The sequence below is a fragment of the Malania oleifera genome, chromosome 2, assembly GCF_029873635.1.
Source record: "Malania oleifera isolate guangnan ecotype guangnan chromosome 2, ASM2987363v1, whole genome shotgun sequence".
NCBI classification, from domain to species: domain Eukaryota; kingdom Viridiplantae; phylum Streptophyta; class Magnoliopsida; order Santalales; family Ximeniaceae; genus Malania; species Malania oleifera.
In genome coordinates, this window is record NC_080418.1 from 6,068,650 (window position 1) to 6,087,383 (window position 18,734).

At 36.5% G+C, this 18,734-nt stretch overlaps 1 long non-coding RNA gene across 1 annotated transcript in view; it reads left to right on the forward strand.

The window, feature by feature from the left end:
- LOC131149089 (uncharacterized) overlaps nucleotides 1-13,250 on the forward strand; it is a 32,778-nt gene extending 19,528 nt beyond the window's left edge. The window contains exon 3 of the long non-coding RNA XR_009135127.1: nucleotides 12,806-13,250. This is a non-coding gene — a long non-coding RNA (uncharacterized LOC131149089). The remainder of the gene's footprint in view (nucleotides 1-12,805) is intronic.
- The last annotated feature ends 5,484 nt before the right edge of the window (nucleotides 13,251-18,734 follow it).

Sequence of the window (18,734 nt, forward strand, 5' to 3'; positions counted from 1 at the left end):
TCTCGATTATCACTCACCAGGTCTCGCTTCACCCTTGAGAACTGTAACAGCACCGTTGGTTCGATTCAGAATACACGATGAATTTCATCAACGACATCTATTCCATCGCCGCCATCGTCACCTTCCCACCGTTGGATCTAGCAGCAGATCTGATCTCCTCAGCCAGTCGCGTGTGGAGCTGAACACTGGCGCGGCCGATCCATTTCAGCACCTTGGGGAAGTAGATCTTTAGCCTGCCGAAGCAATTGAAGCAAGTGGCGAAGAGGAGGTTGTGGCAGGCTTCGTCCCTCAAGATCCCTATTTTCTCTGCTTCGTCGAGAACCGGCGTGGATGCTTCGTAGAAGAAGTCTTAGTCTCTGATAACCGGATTTCACGAGAGCCGGCGGAAGAGAGAAGGTGTGGACTATGGAGGAGCAGATCCTCTAGAAGCTTTGTATTTGTTGTGTAATTGTGTTTGGGTTTGGGCTAATGCTGTACAACATGGCCATATGGGTCTCTGCAGGTTCTAGAGTTTTGTTTGTTTGTTTTTTGTAAAAAAAATTGTCATAAAAATTTGAAATAAATAAATTATTTTTTTAAATGGGTGACCCGCGGGTGACCCATTTATTAAGCGGACGGGTTAGGGTTTATATAGTTGTGACCCGTTTAGCCTCAAACCGTTCACGACCCAACCCGTTTATGACCCAACCTGTTTACAGTCCTCTTGAACCCGGTTTGTGAACCCGTTTTTCCAACCCTATTCTTAAGGGTTAAAACACCCCGCTTGATGCCTTCGCCTTTTAAAACATTGTTCTTAGGTATAAAGTATCCAAATATCGTATGTGAACAACTTTGTAACAGAGGAAGTATGTTCTCGTTCTTTTAGATGAAACTGAGCTATTAGGATCCAAACCTATTAATACACTTACGGATCCTAACAAAAAAAATGTTAGTGCTAGATGTAGGTGACTTGTTGCTTGATGTAGATGGTATCAGAGACTCGTTCGAAAGTTGAATTATCCTCTAGTCTCTCGATCGGATATATCTTTCGTTCCAAGTGTTGAGAGTTAATTTCTTCATTCTCCGAAAACAAGCCAATAGGATGCAATAATTTGCATCTTGCGATATCTCAAATTGCACCTGGTAGGTCTCCTATGTTTGGATTAGGGTCACATCGGGTTACACTTATATTCAGGGATATATAGATGTAGCTTGGGCCAGGTAACCTTTTGACAACAAAAGATCCACAATTGGGTACTTTGGTTTCCCGAAAGAAATAGAAATAAATTGTGGTGGCCATGTTAAGTGCTTAGTTAGAGTATAGGACTATGGGCTCACACTACATATGGACTCGTTTGGTTGAAGAACATGTTGGAAGAATTGGTACCATGTTTGGTTTGCCGATGGAGTGGGAGTAGGAAAGGAGTGGAATGAAAATTTGAATAGACATAAATGAAAAAATTGAGTGATAAATTTCATTCCATTCCCCTCGATTCTATTCCATTCCTATGTGCTATACATATTCTTGATCTATGTGTTGATGTGTGATGATCAAGCTGCCATTCATAATGCCTCCAATCCAGTCTTCCGTGACAGACAAAACACATTGGAGTTGATTGTCATTTTGTTTGGAGAAACTTGTGCAGAAGCTCATTACAACCATTCAGTGAAGTTTGATTTGCAGCTTGTTGGCCTGGGGGGTGCTAATGTTAAGGTCATTTGTAACAAGCTAGGAGCATATGATGAGTTGATTTGCGATTCATTTGTTTTGTTTGTTGAAATGCATGCTCATATCTCATTGAAGCTTCAATTATTAAAATGGCTGCCCATCTATATTTCAAATATAGATTATTTTGTCTGTCAAGGAAACCTTTTGTTATTGCAACTAGAAGGAAGACCTTCATTGATGAGTTTTATCGAATGGGTCATATGGTAATAGCAAGCTCTAAAGAAGAGCAAAGCATAAATTGTGAAAATATTCAGATAAACGATGATGCAGAGAACCTACTTTAGAACAAGAAACACAGCACGAAGGCTTTGTAAGTTAGTAGACAATGACAGTAGCAAAATCTGCTTGCTGAAGCAGTGGTGGAAAAAATTGAATCTTGAAGTTGTGGAACACCCATGACTGTATCATATTCTATGGTCCCATAAAAGGGAGGAAGTATTTGTGAGAAGTAGGTGCATGGTTAATTTTTCAAACGGACTCTCTTATGAAGAATTTGTTTGGTGTTGATGTAGTATTGATGTCATTCCATATTCTACTTGTTCATCCTTGGCAAAATGACCAAAATGCTATCCATGACGAGCATAACAATACTTGCTCTTTCTATGTCAAAAATGTTGACAAGAAGATTTTTTTTTTTGGATAAAGAAATTTTACTGAGAGGAGAAAAAAAGGGAGCATAAGAAATCCTCCTTAAAGAGATAAAAATCAGAAAATAAATACAGCAAAAATATCAAAACAGTTCTGCAACCCGATCATGCTTAAAATCAGAAAAAGAATAATGTTTAAAACAACCATCTGCAAAAGCCCGCAAGAAAGCCAGACACTGTATCCAATTCCAGATCATAGAGCAAGACATCCTCTTTCTCAAGAAAATACGAGCATTCCTCTCCAACCAAATGGCCTCATAGTAGTCAAAGACGTGCCTGAGACATGCCTAGAAGTGAGGCACAATAAAGCGATGAGGCTTGCACTGCATAGGGTTCAAGGAGAGGCAAACTTGAAGAGGTGCAGTGAGGTGCAGTGAGGCACGAGGCATGCCTCACACGTCTTTACCTTACACTTTGCTTTATTTATTATATATATTTTCCTTCTCTTTAAATCTCTGCCATCTGATTTGGTTGTGTGATTGTATAAAAAGGTGAAAAATACAATATAATATGTTACTTGTGTCTAATATCTTTTTACTCTTAGCAAGATAGCATTCTCTCTCCAATAGAAAAAAGATATGTTATGATACAGGTAGAGCTTCACCCATTGGCCAACTCTTTGAGGCCAACTCTCAAGCTTTAATTGAAGGTCAACTCAGTCTTTTCTTCATCTTGATCGACCAAACTCTTCTCCTCATGTTTGTTTGTTCTTCTTCTTTTTTTAAAAGAAGGTAAAATTATATTAAAGGAACGAGAAGCAAGAGGCTTCAATCCTCCCTCTCAAAAGAAAAATACAATAGAAAGGGGAAGGGATGAACTTAATCACCCTCCCAAATCTTGGAAAATGCCTGTTTATGCGGTTGCAGGCGTGACTCTTTTTTTACAGCGGTTATGCTTTGTTTTTACAGTGGTTATGGTGGCAACGGTGGTTATGGTGGGGACGGTGGTTATGGCGGTGCTGGGTGGTGACGGTGGCTGGAGCAGGGTGGTGACGGTGGCTGGAGAAGGGTGATAAGATGTCTTGAGACCTTTTTTTTTTGCTGCATTGGCAATCGTGGTTATGGTGGGGACGGTGGTTATGTTGTTGTTGTTGTTGTTCTTCTTCTTCTTCTTCCTGTTTTTATAGAATTTCTGCTACTTTTTCGCAGCATGCCTGCTCAACTGCTCTCATATTTCTTCTATCTTATTTCCGTCTTCTGCTGACCTGCTGCGCTGTTCTGCGACCAACCCCCCCCCCCCCCCCTCTTTTGATTTTTCTCCCTTTTTCTGTCCCTTTTGTGTTTTTGGGAATTTCTGCTCCTTTTTCCTTAGCATTCTGCTCTGCTGCTCTCAGTTTTCTACTTCCTCTTTGCCTTCTCTGCTGCTCTGAGCTCCTTTTTTATGTTCTCTCTCTTTTTGACTTTTTTTTTTCCTTTTTTTTCTTTTTTTGTTGGAAGCTGAGCTGTTTTAATTTTTAATTTTTTCCCTGGAAGCGGGTGTGTTGAAATTAGAGGTGTGGAGTCACCAACAGCCACACCAGCCCAGCCGTTTGCTTTGACATTGAAGACCAGCGGCCACCAACCTCTGCAGACAATGCTGAAATCTGCAGCCACCTCCTTTGAATTTTACTCCCTCTTCTGTATATATATATGTGTGTGTGTGGAGATTGTGCAGATGTGTTGTGTAGTGTAAGCTGTGAGAAGTATTGTATTGTGTGCAGAGAGTGTGTGTGCAAAGCAGAGAGTTGTGGTGAGAGAGAGAGAGAAAAAAAGAGACAGAGAGAGTTGAGCAGTGAGGCTCCTTATATTTTTTCTCCCAGTATAGTGCAGTGGTGTGTGCTTCGTGGACGTAGGTCGATTCGACCGAACCACGTAATTTCCGGTGTTCCATTGTGGATGTTTATTTTTTTTCGTGTGTGATAGTTGCTCCAGGATCTAACCCCAACAATTGGTATCAAAGCGTGGTTGGAATTAAATTGCCAGATCGAAGAAAAATTCTTAGATTCGAGCCTTTGTCCAGTAGCTCAAAATTCAATTTTGAGGCCACCACCGCATTCCTCTCGTCGAGATGAAGCTAACGGTGGCAACCGGAGCTCCAAACGACCTCATACGACGCCGCATGCGCCTACACGTGCCGCCAACGTCTGGGGGACATTCCACGCACCTTCACGCTCCTGTAGATAGTCGGCAGCTCTCTCCACGCGCAGCCACGCGCCGGCAAATGCCCGACGAATCAGCGGGAGGAAGAAGACGGTCCACGTCATCGGACACGTCAACCGCGACCCGCGCTCAGTCAGCTCCACGTGGTGCCGAGTAAGCCGCCCAGTCAGCAGCTGAGTTAGCCGCCACGCCAGCTCGGGCTCACGCCACGCCAGCAAATGGGACCCACAGTGAGCCCCACATTCACTCGCCAGTAGGTGGGCCCCACAGTGCCACATCAGCGGTGGGCCCCATGCTGCCACGTAAGCTAACGGCGTCGGTTAACGCCATCAAGAATATTCCATCAGTGAGGAATATTCTGTCAAAGTTGACCATATTTGACCGAGGGTTTGACCAGGCTTTTCGAAGCTATTTCAGGTCCGTTTTTCAAACGACTTAAGCCATTTCTAGGGTTTTCGGCCATTCCGGATCCAACTGTGCTATCCGTTTGAGCTAATTCCGTATCTAGATCAGCGAATCGAGATGTCGAACGAAAAAAGCTCTCAGATCGATATGTTTGACGACACAAATTTCGGTTTCTAGAAAATGCAGATTGAGGACTATTTGTTTGGTAAGGAGTTGCACTTACCACTGAAGGAGAAGTTAGAATCCGTGAAGGAGAGCGAGTGGGAGTTGCTTGACCGAAAAGTTCTCGGAGCTATTAGAATGATGTTGGCAAAGTCTGTTGTCTTCAACATCAAGCACTTGACAACCACCAAGTCCCTTATGGATGCGCTATCTAATATGTACAAGCAGTCATCAGCCACGAATAAGGTACATCTAATGAAAAGATTGTTTACCATGAGCATGTCTGCAGGTGAAAGTTTCAGCAGACACCTGAATAATTTCAACGAGCTGTTGGATCAACTTGCCTCGGTTGGAATTACATTTGACAGTGAGATCCGTGCCCTACTGATTCTCAGTCAGCTGCCTAAGAGTTGGAAAGGTTTTGTCACTGCGATCAGTAGCTCCGCAGGAAAATTGAAGCTGAAGTACGATGAGGTTATTAGCATAATTTTGACGGAAGAGATCAGAATGCAGTCGAACAATGTCTCCACTTCAAGTTTACCTTTGAACGTGGAAAGCCAAGAAAAAGGAAGCGGGAATGGACGATCAATCAATTGCGGCAGATCTAGGATCGGCAATCTAAATCCAGAAATCCCAGAGGTTCCTAGGGCACAAAGAACGTTGAGTGCTGGAACTGTGGAAAGGCCGGACATTTCAGAAATCAGTGCAAAGGTCCGAGAAAGGAATCTGAGGCGAAGACAGAAGCAAATCTCGCCTCTTCCTCAGGAGAAAAAGATGCATTGATATGCTCTATGGAGAGCAAGCAGGAGTCTTGGGTCTTAGACTCCGGGGCCTCATTTCATGCCACTTGCTGCAGAGATTGTCTAGAGGGTTACACACTAGGTAGTTTTTGTAAGGTGTACCTTGGCAACGATCAACCTTGCGATATAACTGGCAAGAGAGTTGTGAAGATCAATATAAACGGGTTAGTATGGAAGTTGAAGGATGTCAGACATATTCTAAACCTGAGAAAGAATTGGATCTCAGTTGGTCAACTGGTAGATGAGGGATACACGATGACATTCATTGGCGATGAATGGAAAGTTTCAAAGGGTGTACTAACGATTGTGCAAGGTAAGAAAAGCGGAACACTTTATCTAACCTCCAATGCCTCCATGTCTATTTCAGTTGCTGCAGGAAATGACGACAGCAACATATGGCACCAACGACTCGGTCACATGAGCGAGAAAGGACTCAAGGTGATGCACTCAAAGGGAAAATTGAGTGGTCTACAGTCAGTGCAGATTGACATGTTTGAGGATTGCATATTTGGAAAACAGAAAAGGGTCAGTTTCTAGACAAACATCCCGTGCCCCAAAGAAGGAGAGACTAGAACTAGTCCACTCAGATGTATGGGGACTGATGCCTGTCTCATCCATAGGCGGAAGGAATTACTTCGTCACGTTCATTGACGATCACTCTCGGAAGGTATGTGTTTATTTTTTGAAGTATAAGTCGGAAGTATTTGATGCTTTTAGGGTATGGAAAGCTATGGTTGAAAACGAAACTGGTTTGAGAATCAAGAAGTTGAGAACAGATAACGGTGGTGAGTATCAAGACACTGGGTTCAAGAAATTCTGCTACGAGCACGGTATCAAGATGGAAAGAACTGTGCCAGGTACGTCTCAGCACAACGGTGTAGCAGAGTGAATGAACCGAACGTTGACTGAAAGAGCCAGAAGCATGCGTATACAGTCAGACTTACCATTGCAATTCTGGGCAGAAGCAGTTGGCACAGCAATGTACTTGATTAACAGGGGTCCATCAGTACCTTTGAACCACCGTATACCAAAAGAAGTATGGAGCGGAAAAGAGGTGAGACTTTCACATTTGAAAGTTTTTGGTTGTGTTGCATATGTACATATCAGTGATCATGTCAGAAACAAGCTTGATCCTAAGTCCCGAAAATGCACCTTCGTCGGTTACGGTGAAGATGAATATGGGTATCGCATTTGGGATGATGAAAACAAGAAGTTGATCAGAAGCAGAGACGTGATTTTCAACGAAAAGGTGATGTACAAAGACAGACACACAACAGAATCCACCGAACTAGTTCAGAGAGAATCAACTTATGTAGATATGGATGATGTCCCAAAATGTGTCGGGACACAACAGCAGAATGCCGAGAATCCTCAGGCGGAGGAACCAGTGGAGCAGATCGTCGCACCACCGCCTCCTACTCCAGTTCCAGAGTTTAGGAGATTTTTTTAGCCCCATGTACCAAGCAGAAGGTATATAGATTACTTACTTCTTACAGATGGAGGAGAGCCTGAATGCTATGATGAAACATGTCAGGTGGCAGATATAAGCAAGTGGGAGCTTGCGATGAAGGACGAGATGAAGTCCCTCACCTCCAATAGAACGTGGGAACTAGCTGAGTTGCCCGTGGGAGCTTGCGATGAAGGACGAGATGAAGTCCCTCACCTCCAATAGAACGTGGGAACTAGCTGAGTTGCCCAAAGGTAAGAAGACCCTTCACAGCAAGTGGGTGTACAGAATCAAAGAGGAGCATGACGGCTCCAGGAGGTACAAGGTTCGGTTGGTAGTTAAAGGCTTCGAGCAAAAGGAAGGAATTGACTACACCGACATCTTTGCACCAGTTGTAAAACTTACAACCATCAGATCAATCTTAAGCATTGTTGCCTCAGAGGGCCTATATCTCGAGCAGTTAGATGTGAAGACTGCGTTTCTTCACGGTGATCTTGATGAAGAAATTTACATGTATCAATCAGAAGGATTCTTAGAGAAAGGTAAAGAGAATTTGGTGTGCAGATTGAAAAAAAGCTTGTACGGTCTCAAACAAGCTCCCAGACAATGGTAGCGGAAATTTGACGGCTTTATGCATAGGAATGATTTTCTAAAGTGTAACGCCGATCACTGTTGCTACTTTAAGAGGTATCAGTATAGCTATATCATTCTGTTATTATATGTGGATGACATGCTGATCGCAGGACCAGATATAGAAGAGATCAGGAAATTGAAGAAGCAATTGTCAATGGAGTTTGACATGAAGGACTTAGGCTCAGTGAAGCAGATACTTGGGATGCGAATCTCCAGAGATAAGCAACAGGGAACATTATCTCAGTCGGAGTACATTAGCCATGTTTTACAGAGGTTTAACATGAGCAGCGCCAAAGCAGTAAATATACCTTTGGCAAGACACTTTCGCCTCTCCAAGGATCAGGTTCCCTAGACAGATGAAGAAAATGACTTCATGGCTAGGGTACTTTACGCCTCAGCCATTAGAAGTCTCATGTACGCCATGGTTTGTACCAGACCGGACATTGGCCAAGCAGTGGGAGCAGTCAGTAGATTCATGTCTAATCCAGGGAAGACTCACTGGGAAGCAGTGAAGTGGATCTTCAGGTACCTCAGAGGCAATGTTGATAAGTGCTTATGTTTCAGCAAAGAAGACTTGAAAGTCAAAAGGGTATGTAGATGCCAATTTTGCTGGTGAAATTGATCACCGCATGAGCACCACTGGATATGTGTTCACTTTTGGCACAACAGCTGTTAGTTGGATGTCATAGATACAAAAGATTGTTGCCCTATCCACTACAGAAGCTGAGTACGTAGCAGTGACAGAAGCCAGCAAAGAGATGATTTGCCTTCAGGGTTTGTTGACAGAGCTTGGGTTAAAGTAGGAGAGGAATGTTTTGTACAACGATAGTCAGAGTGCGATACATCTGACAAAAAACTCTACATTTCATTCCAGAACTAAACATATCGGATTGCGTTATCACTTCATCAGATCTCTATTAGAGGATGCAGTACTGACACTTAAAAAGATTCAAGGTAGCAGAAATCCAGCTGACATGTTGACGAAGGTGGTGACTACAGAGAAGCTGAAGTTGTGCTCAACTTCAGTTGGTCTTCATGCTTGAAGACAAACATGAGCACATCATTTGCCTATACACTAGTTGAGATGCTGTCTCTGTCTCCAAGTGGGAGATTGTTGAAATTAGAGGTGTGGAGTCGCCGAAAGCCGCACCAGCCCAGCCGTTTGCTTTGACATTGAAGACTGGTGGCCACCAACCTCTGCAGACAATGCTGAAATCTGCAGCCACCTTCTTTGAATATTACTCCCTATATATATATGTGTGTGGAGATTGTGCAGATGTGTTGTGTAGTGTAAGCTGTGAGAAGTGTTGTATTGTGCACAGAGAGTGTGTGTGCAAAGCAGAGAGTTGTGGTGAGAGAGAGAGAGAGAAAGAGACAGAGAGAGTTGAGCAGTGAGGCTCCTTGTATTTTTTCTCCCAGTATAGTGCAGTGGTGTGTGCTCTGTGGACGTAGGTCGATTCGACCGAATCACGTAATTTCCGGTGTTACATTGTGGATGTTTATTTTCTTTTGTGTGTGATAATTGCCCATGATCTAACCCCAATAGGGTGTTTTTCTTGGATTTTCTTCAGTCAGAGCTGCACTGCTTCTGTTTTGCTTTTTTTCCCCTATTTTTGCTGCTGCTTATTTCTGCTTCTATTTTTTGGAATCATGGCGTGAACATCTCATATTATTGAAAATTAATGTGATAACATTCATTTTGAATGTTTTAATATTTTAAATTCAATTATAGGACTAATGTGTTTACAATCAATAATCCGTTATATAGGGCATTTTGCTGATAATTTTAATAAATTTGCATCTCACCTTCATGAGGCCTGCACCTTTGCCTTGCACCCTGTACCTTGGCTCCAGGTAACCTCTTCCAAAAGCCCATGAAGAAGAAGGTAGTTTTAAAGCCCATGAAGGATGTTGATGAGCCAAAGGAGAAGGATGAAGTGCAGGCTAGTTTTGACAAAACAAACCAACATGTCACTCAGAATGAGAAGGGCTTAATGGAGCTACTAAGTGCTTCCTCAATTGAAAATCAAGTTATAACAGATGAAACTCTTGGTTCATTTATTGACCATATAGAAATGAGTGTTGTAACAACAAAAGCGACATGTCAATATTGTTGACCTTTTTCGTTAAATGGTTACCACCACAACAAAGCTATTTACGATCAGCATATTGTACAAGGAATTGACGATGTAGTTATCGATGCTGAATCAAGAGTTGAACAACAACAAAAACATGTTTTAGGGGCCAAGAATGCTAGAAATGTGCATGATGTTCAATGAGCTTGAAGGAATTTTGCAAGCATGAGTTAAAAGGAATATGCTAATCTATCACTGCAAGTTCAAAAAGGATCATGTGAGAACTTGGCCTGCAAATTGTAGTCCTCAAGATGAATCCCTATGGGAAAAAATCTCCAAAAATGACTACAAGGGAGAAGATGGGGTGAAAACGACGATTAAGGTGCAGGAAATTAAAGCAAAAAAATTGATACTCATATTTGATTTCTTGTCATGTCAAAATGAAAGCCCGACCATTGTAACTCTGGGATAAGAAAACAAGATCTTATATGGAGAGGTGCCAAGATATGTGAACCGTCAAAGATGATGCCTCACACCGAGGTGAGCTTCTTCTAACAAGGGGGAATGATGTATTTGAACCATCAACTAGTATTTTCTAGAAGTATTCCACTCTCTGCCTAGTTAGTTGCAACAATACTTATTAATTATTGGTATCCTTGTGTCATTATTATGGTCTAGCCAAGTGTGATAGTTCCCAAATCCCAAGTCTATATTCATTACAAAGTTCATTTATGAGTAGTTCCGAAGTTTATTTATGAAGTCTTTCAACTCTGAAGTCTTTTAAGTCTAGAGAAGTCAGAAACAGCTGTAGTCAGAAATAGTCATTTCCCTAGGCACATTTAATGGTCAAGGCTCTACTTGTATTTATGCTAGTCTAGATAATGAAGAATGCTGTGCATAATTTCTCTTCTCATTTCTGCTTATCAATTCTGATTTGCCAAGAATTTTCTTGAGATTTGGAGAAGTGGGGTGAATGGGTTGAGGATTCACCCAAGCACCTTCCATAGCTTCCACCCAAGCACCCAACCACATTTGTGATTGATCCTAGTTCTATATACTATTTACACTGCATAATGTGAGGAAAACAAAAATATGAAATTAACTATATTATATGTAGAATATATGCTGTCACTTCAGGGAGATTTGTGTGTGTGCATTTGCAATAAATTATTTTATTGAATTTGTCTTCATGTTAGTTAAATGGCCTTGTGCGTGTTCAACTGGTAATAGTCTATGCCTTGATATGAATTTTGTTTATTTGTGTCATAAATAGACTAATGATACATTTGAGAGCATGAATTTTAAGCCTTAGAATTTAGAATTATGTGGTTTTGAGAAAAAGAAAAATAGAATTTTTTTTTATCTGAGAGGGCAAGCCTTGGGTTAACATTAAGGGGGTTACATCCAACATGAAGGTCGTAGATTCAAATAAGGGGAACCGTCTCCTCCAAGCATAAAGGTAAGATTGTGTGCATCATTTTGCCCTTCCGGGTTGAGAGACTTGTGCACCGAGTGTGTTACATCCCATAGTTACTCTTAAGGCCTGATGTACATTGTTGGCTCACAACCTAACAGTCTCAACTTTTAGGTAAAGTGCTGTTCTAATATGGTAACTGAGCTGGTTACCAAAAGGTCTTAGGTTCTAGTCTTCTTGCCTGTGTTTATTATTTGTTTGTTGAGAATTATCATATTCCCTATAATGGGTGTTTTTTTCATTTGTCTATCTCTCCATGTGCTGTCAGGCTGCATGTTTGGGGGAGTGTTAAGGCCTGATGTACATTATTGGCCCACAACCTAACAACTTAAGCTTTTACATAATAAAGTGGCATTCTAACAATCACCATAAAACATAATCAAGTGGTATTCTAACAATCACATAAAACACTAGAACTCTAATTTAGCTATGAATTGATGCAATTGTTATGAAACATGGTACATTTTCATTTTGGAACACACTAAATTTAACAATCCAAAGTTCAATTCAATATTTTCTTTTAATTTACATATTTTATATTGGTTAAAGTTTCAGAATTATTTCTTTTTACTATTCTATTCACTTATTAATCTATTTCATGAAAGAAAATCTCTTCCAGATTTTGAAACCCTGACATGCTCTCCAAAATACACAAGTGTCATTGCATATTTTTCACCAATATATATATCTATGTAAGTATACCCCTAGCATTCTCCGTTTTATAGGATGTGTGCCATATCATGTTTCTCACTTCCCCACCAAGAAACAGAACCTTCCAAGTTCTAGATAGTCATTGTTGCTTTCATTATGCAAATGTAACAAATCCATATTTAAGGATCAAACTCCATACTCCCAACTCGGCTTAAAGTTGTTCATGGATAATTGTAAAAATTTCTAGAAAATAGAAACACTTACAGAAGTTATCTAATTGTTTAATGTATTGTATATTTAGACAAAAAGTTCTTCCATCAATATATATGCACATATATAGCAACCAATTTGTTACTAAATTACAACATGAACTGTCGCAGGGAGAAAATGCTCTCTAGTCTTATTTGGGCGCTGGTCCAGCATTGCTTGTGTTTTCTGTGTTTCCTATGAAAGTTGATTTATTATTTGTTTATAGCTTACCTTATGTAGCAGTACTTTGATTATTAGTCCTCAAGGACCACCTGTTTCTTCATTTAGTCCCTTTATGTACCATTTTTTTTTTTTTGGTTTTTCTTTATTATTATTATTATTATTATTATCATCATTTTATGTACCATCTTATTGTTTACAGTTTTCTCATCTATGTGTTGAACGGCTCTATGCAGGATCTTGATCTTAAAAAACCAGGCGTACGTGGACCTTTAAGGCCAGAGTTTGAAGTAACTACTGAGGAGGTTCTAAGAAAAGCAGATTTCAGGGTGAGCATACCTAGTTAGCATACCTTAATATTTGTGATTCCCATCTTATGATAAGGGTTGCCTGAGTTGCATTCTGAGTGTGAAAATGGTAGTGTATCATTTGACTTGGTACAGAGGAATTTATTACAACCCTTTTTTTCTCTAAGTTACCAACTTTTACCAATGCCGACTCCCGATTTGGAAGGTTGGAACTTTTACAACCCTTGATCGTTGTCTTTTCGTGTGCATAAATATTGCGCTGCATGCAATTGTAGACTTCTTTTTAGCCCCACCGGCTGTTGCACTGTATCTGCTTTTCAAGAAAGTTCTTGTTTTATTTATCTTAATCAATTCTTGAATGGTGTTTTATTAATTGCCTTGAGCCTTTCTATGTGGGTGCCTCAGCTATTTTGATTCTTTCCTACTTTCAGAAAGTGTTTTTTTTTTTCCAAGGCCCAGAGTAAGGTTGCTAGGGAGATCAAAACAGCCTGAGCTTTTGGTCTTAATGCCATTTACTGCAATGGGAATGAAATTATTGTTTTCAGGAAAAAAAACCAAAAACAAAGGGAAATCTCGGCTAGGATTTTGAATATTACCATTACAATAGTGAAGTGATTGCAGATGCAGAAGGAAATCAGGAAACTCTTTTAGTCATCCCCCATTATGGTTTCTGTGGTCTAGTCTCTGGGCTTGGCAAGAACTAGGATATTTGGAAATTTGAAGGGAGTTCACTATAGTTGAAATATATTTTGCTCATTTCACCAACTTGGATGATCCAAATTTAGGCTGAATTTTGAAAGATCAAGGGTAGTGGGTAGATGTGTCAGGTTGGGAGATTTGAGTAATAAAGTTTGGGCATATAATTGTGCACAAATGTTGTGTAGATAGGTATAGATTTGCATAAATGTGTTCAGAAAAGTTAATAAAACAATGTTTACTATACTTTTAGCTGTGCGAATGTGATTAAATGAAGCCTGGTCCAAGGGCTTGCTTGGTATTGTTGTTGCGGTTGGCGATTGTTGCAGATGATGGTGTATGTCTAAGAAATCCGTTTCGTTTTATGTCGAGGATTTCAAGAAATCCATTTGGTTTGATGTCTAAGAAATTCATCTGGTTTCATGTCTAAGAGATTAGAAGTTATATCTATTTGTATAAATGGAATAGTTTGGGAAAAAGAAGACGAACTTGCATACAATTTTAAGAAATCCCATTTGGTCTTATGTCTAAGGGATTAGAAATTATATCCATTTATATAAATAGAATAGTTTGAGAAAAAGGAAGATAGACTTGCACAAGGTTTTTTGAATTAGAGAAAGTTTACCAAGTGCTTAGGGAAGATCGAAAAGGGTGTATAGTGGATATGTAGATGTTGATATGTATGCTAAATGATAACTAGTGTTAAGACTATTGGCAAAGAGCTTAGGAAATTCTCAATTGCAATAGGTGTACATCAAAACTTTGCTTGCGGATGAAATTAGGAGAATATATAATGAGGTTTCATGGCATATGTTGTTTGTTAATTATATTGTTTTTACTAATAAAATTAAAGTAAAATTTAGCAATGTTTCTTGAGCTTTCTAAATATGGTGTTCCATTCTTGACTTTTTAAAAACTACAAAAAAAAATTTCTTTAGATTCAATTTTATTGATAAAATTAAGTTTTTATTAGATGATCATTGGCCTACGTTTAAGTAAATATGGGGAAAAATATATTTTTTTCCATAATAAAATGATATTTAAAAATTATATCAATTTAATAAATTAAATAGAGAAAATAGGTTGGTATAATGTTTTGAAAACTAAGTGAATTGGAGATCTAACCAATTCTTGAATTGACTGGGCTAGTTGATCTAATCATTTAATATAAAAAAAAAAATCTATTATTATTTTATTTTTTTTAAAAGAAATATATGAAAAAAAATAAAAATTACTGATAAATTATAAAAAAAATACCTAGTAATTAGAACGATAGAAAATGTTTGTTAGATGTAATTTTCACAAAGTTTTAATGACTGTAAAACAAAAGAAATGTTGTTTAATATTTTAAATTTCAAGTAACCAATTGTTAGAAAAAAAAAACATAAATTAAAATTTCAAAACTCATACATTATAAACTAGAATTATAAAATTGAATATTAGTCTTTATTTATAAAAAAAATGAATGCTAAATGGGTAAATAAAGTTTAACTTTTTATAAGTAGATTGATATTTGTTTGAGGCAATTCGTAGCTTTTTGTTTTTGTTATGTTATTGAATATGGTATTCAATTAGATCCAAAAAGCGTGCTGCAATTTGACCAAGTGGTAAATTCAAATCAATTTTTAAATTATATTTATTTTTTAAAATATATTTAGTCATCTAATTTGCATGAAATGTACAGAACAAATATATTGGAACAATATAATTTTCCAAGTCTTCTTGAATTATTAGTTTTATTTATTTATTTTTATATGTTTTTAATTTTATAAAGAATAATTTAATTATGTCATCATGTTTATATCAACTAGTTGATTCGAAATCAATTGTTGGGTGTTTAATTCATTTATAAGTTATTGTACTTAATTGACTAGTTTTCCTAATTTAATACGTCATTTTATTAATTTGTCTTATCAAAATTGAATGAAAGGGTAAAATTATCAATTTATTGAAGATAATTTTTATTTATTTTTGTTAGACTTAATGATTGTCTAATAGTTTCAATTAATAAAATATTTATTTTTTTAAAAAAAATTAAATCTAGGGGAGTTTTTTTTTTTTCAAAAACTTAAAAGAGATAAGAGTGTCACATTCGGAAAACTTAGGGGATATTATTGGATTTTACCTATAAAACTAAAGATATAGTAGAATTTAAGTTAGAATAAGGAGAAAAACTTTAGAATTTAAAGGTTTTAAGATAAATAAAAATAATATACAAATATACAAATATAACTTTTAGTTACACTAGGGGGAATATTGGAGAAAAAATAAATTCAATCTTTAAAAAATTAATAACACTAGTAGGTTTCGACAATGAATCTATTATGTAAGTTAAGGAAGAAATTGAAAATGATGTAATATACAGGGTTATATAGGTTGGTTAAAATTGAGGAGTGGTTTAGGTATATTGTTTGATCCTAAAATACTCTTAGGATTTGTTTGCATCAAGATTTTTGCTTGGGAAACGGAAAGAAAATTAAGAAAGAAACCCAAATTTTCTTATATTTTCTTTTTCCATTAAATATTATCAAAAATAAAAATTTATTTTAATAAAACTAAAAATTTAGAAAAATTAAATATTAATAACGTTTAAAATCAAAATTTTGTTTCTAAATTTGATATATATATTCCTTGATAACCATCCATGAAAAATGTAAATTCTTTGATATCTTCCTTTCCTTCACCCAATACTTTTCAAGTTCCAAATGGAGCTTTAGAATTGAAGTAAAAGTTTTATTGTTTGTATGCAAGTCTAGATAGGTTCGGTGAGTTAGAGTTTTGAGCAACTAAGAAATAAAATATTTAAAAATAAAAATTTTTAGAATCAGAATATTAAGGTGGATGATAATTCTAAAAGATAAATTGAGGAATAAACATATTTGTGGTAATATATCTTCGGAAGCTAAGGTAGTCGAATTGATTTGGGCATTTGAAAAATATATCAAATAATAAATAAATTAATGAGTAAGCTAGTTGATTGTAATTATCAGTAGTTAAAGGAAGAATCGACCTAACAATTTAGCTGATGGGGAACCAATTTAGTGTTTGCTAATAATTAAGGATTACAAAAAAGTTCAATTATTAAGATATTGACGATCATTACCAAGCGATAAAATTTAAGATTATCTTTTAATCGAAGGAAAAGCGACGAAAAAAAAAAAAGGTATGGTAAAAATAAAAGAAAATACACGATTCATCTTTTTCTTTTTTAAAGGAAAAAAACAAAAATCAACCAAAAAGAGATAATTATATTGACAAATTTCTATATCTTTTAAAAGTTCAATTTTGAGGGGAAAAGGGAAAATATTTTCTTTCTTTTTTCTTTTTTAAAGTTTTCTTCTTTTGTCAAAATTTTATAGAAAAACTTCATCCTCTCGCTTTTTTCTTCCTTTATGCAATATGATAGGTCTGTTAAGTTTTTTTTTTTTTTTAAAAATTGAAAATATTTTTTGATGAATTTTTTAAAAAGTTTAAATTCACTTTATTTGTTTTTTTTTATTATTTCATATCATTTTAGATAAAAAAAAAAAACTTATATTATTTTTAATCTTTTGTATAACAGTTTAGAATTAGAAATAATTTCCTTTAATATTTTAAAAAATAAAAAAATATTTTCCACGTTTAAATAGGTCTAATATTCCAATTTCTAGCTCATTTTTTTTTTTTTTAGAATCAATGACCTAGAATATATATTTCCATTTTTCCTGGAACAAAGAAAAATGTATGTAATTTTATATATTTTTTATTAGAAGTTTAATTATTTCGAATTTGAGTTATAATATATATTTCATGTAACATAATTTTTTACTCATAAAATTTGAACTCAAGACTTTTAATATAAATCGACATCTCAAATTGAATACTCGATCAAAAATGAAATTTGCCTAAATTGATGATTTAGCTTAGAGGATTATATATTAATTTAACCTTCAATTAAGAAAGGAGCACGCCAAACTCATTGCCGATAATTCAAGATAGTCAATTGGGCTGGTGGTAGGAGGCGGTGGTCCACGTGCCTACGTACATGGCCCAACTAAAACCATGCATGCATGCCTCTTTCCCAAGTGTCACATTAGAGTAATTTACACGGAACGTAATTTTCACCTACAGCAAATTCTTGAGTTCTATTAATTTTTTTTTTTTTAAAAGTTGATTCACAATAGCGCACCAGATAAAATATTTTCTGAAATGATCATGTTAAAAAATTGAGTAAATCATAAAAGAAATTGAAGTAGAAGGAAGAAGTATACTTATAAGGGCCTTTATTTTTATTTTATTTTTTGATAATTTGGAACCTGCAACCACCATAGTGTCCAAAGTTTGGATACTATGGTGCGGTACCAAACTCGAGAGGTAAAAACCGTCGGTCCATTGATGCACTTTTGATAATTTATCGACGTAATGTTTTAAGGGAAAATCGAACTTGTGACCTTGCGGTCATAAAAATCACAAGTCATCCTTTTGAAGTAATAGAGCATAATTAGTAAAAGATGACATTAAATTCAAGTGTAAAAGTTACTATTAGATCAATTAGCCTTACAAAATTCTCGAAAGAGTGTCAAGATTTATTGTTTGTAAAGCTAAAATTCAAAAATATTTATTTAAACTCTAGCACTTGAGCAAAGAAAGAAAGAGAAGTACAAGCCTAAAAATAAGATAGAATATATTCATCATTTTAATGAGTGGGGAAAAAAATAAAATAAAATAAAAATAAAATTAATATTTTTAAATGTTATAGACAAAAACACTGATTTTCCTTGAGACTTCAGAAATTTTAACTACTTCTCCTGAAGTTTTAATAACTACAAATTTATAAAAATTTTAAAATCTTAGTAGAGTTTTTGGAAATTTTGAAATTACAAAAAAGTCATATTTTTTTATATTAATAGAACTTTATTTTAAATAAAATGTCATATAAATTTTTTTTTGCCAAAATTAAAAGTTCACGTTCCACCCTTATATATTTACAAAATATTTAATATGCCAATTTATTGTTTAGCCAAATATTAATTCTCTTTATAAAAAATTGAATTCAAGAAATTCGAGCTTAGAAATTATTTGGGAACTTACCGAAACCAATACTGTACCATCCGGATGGATTTAACTAGCTTTCAATTTAATTTTCATCGTCATCATCACTTCCTCCCTCTCTCTCTCTCTC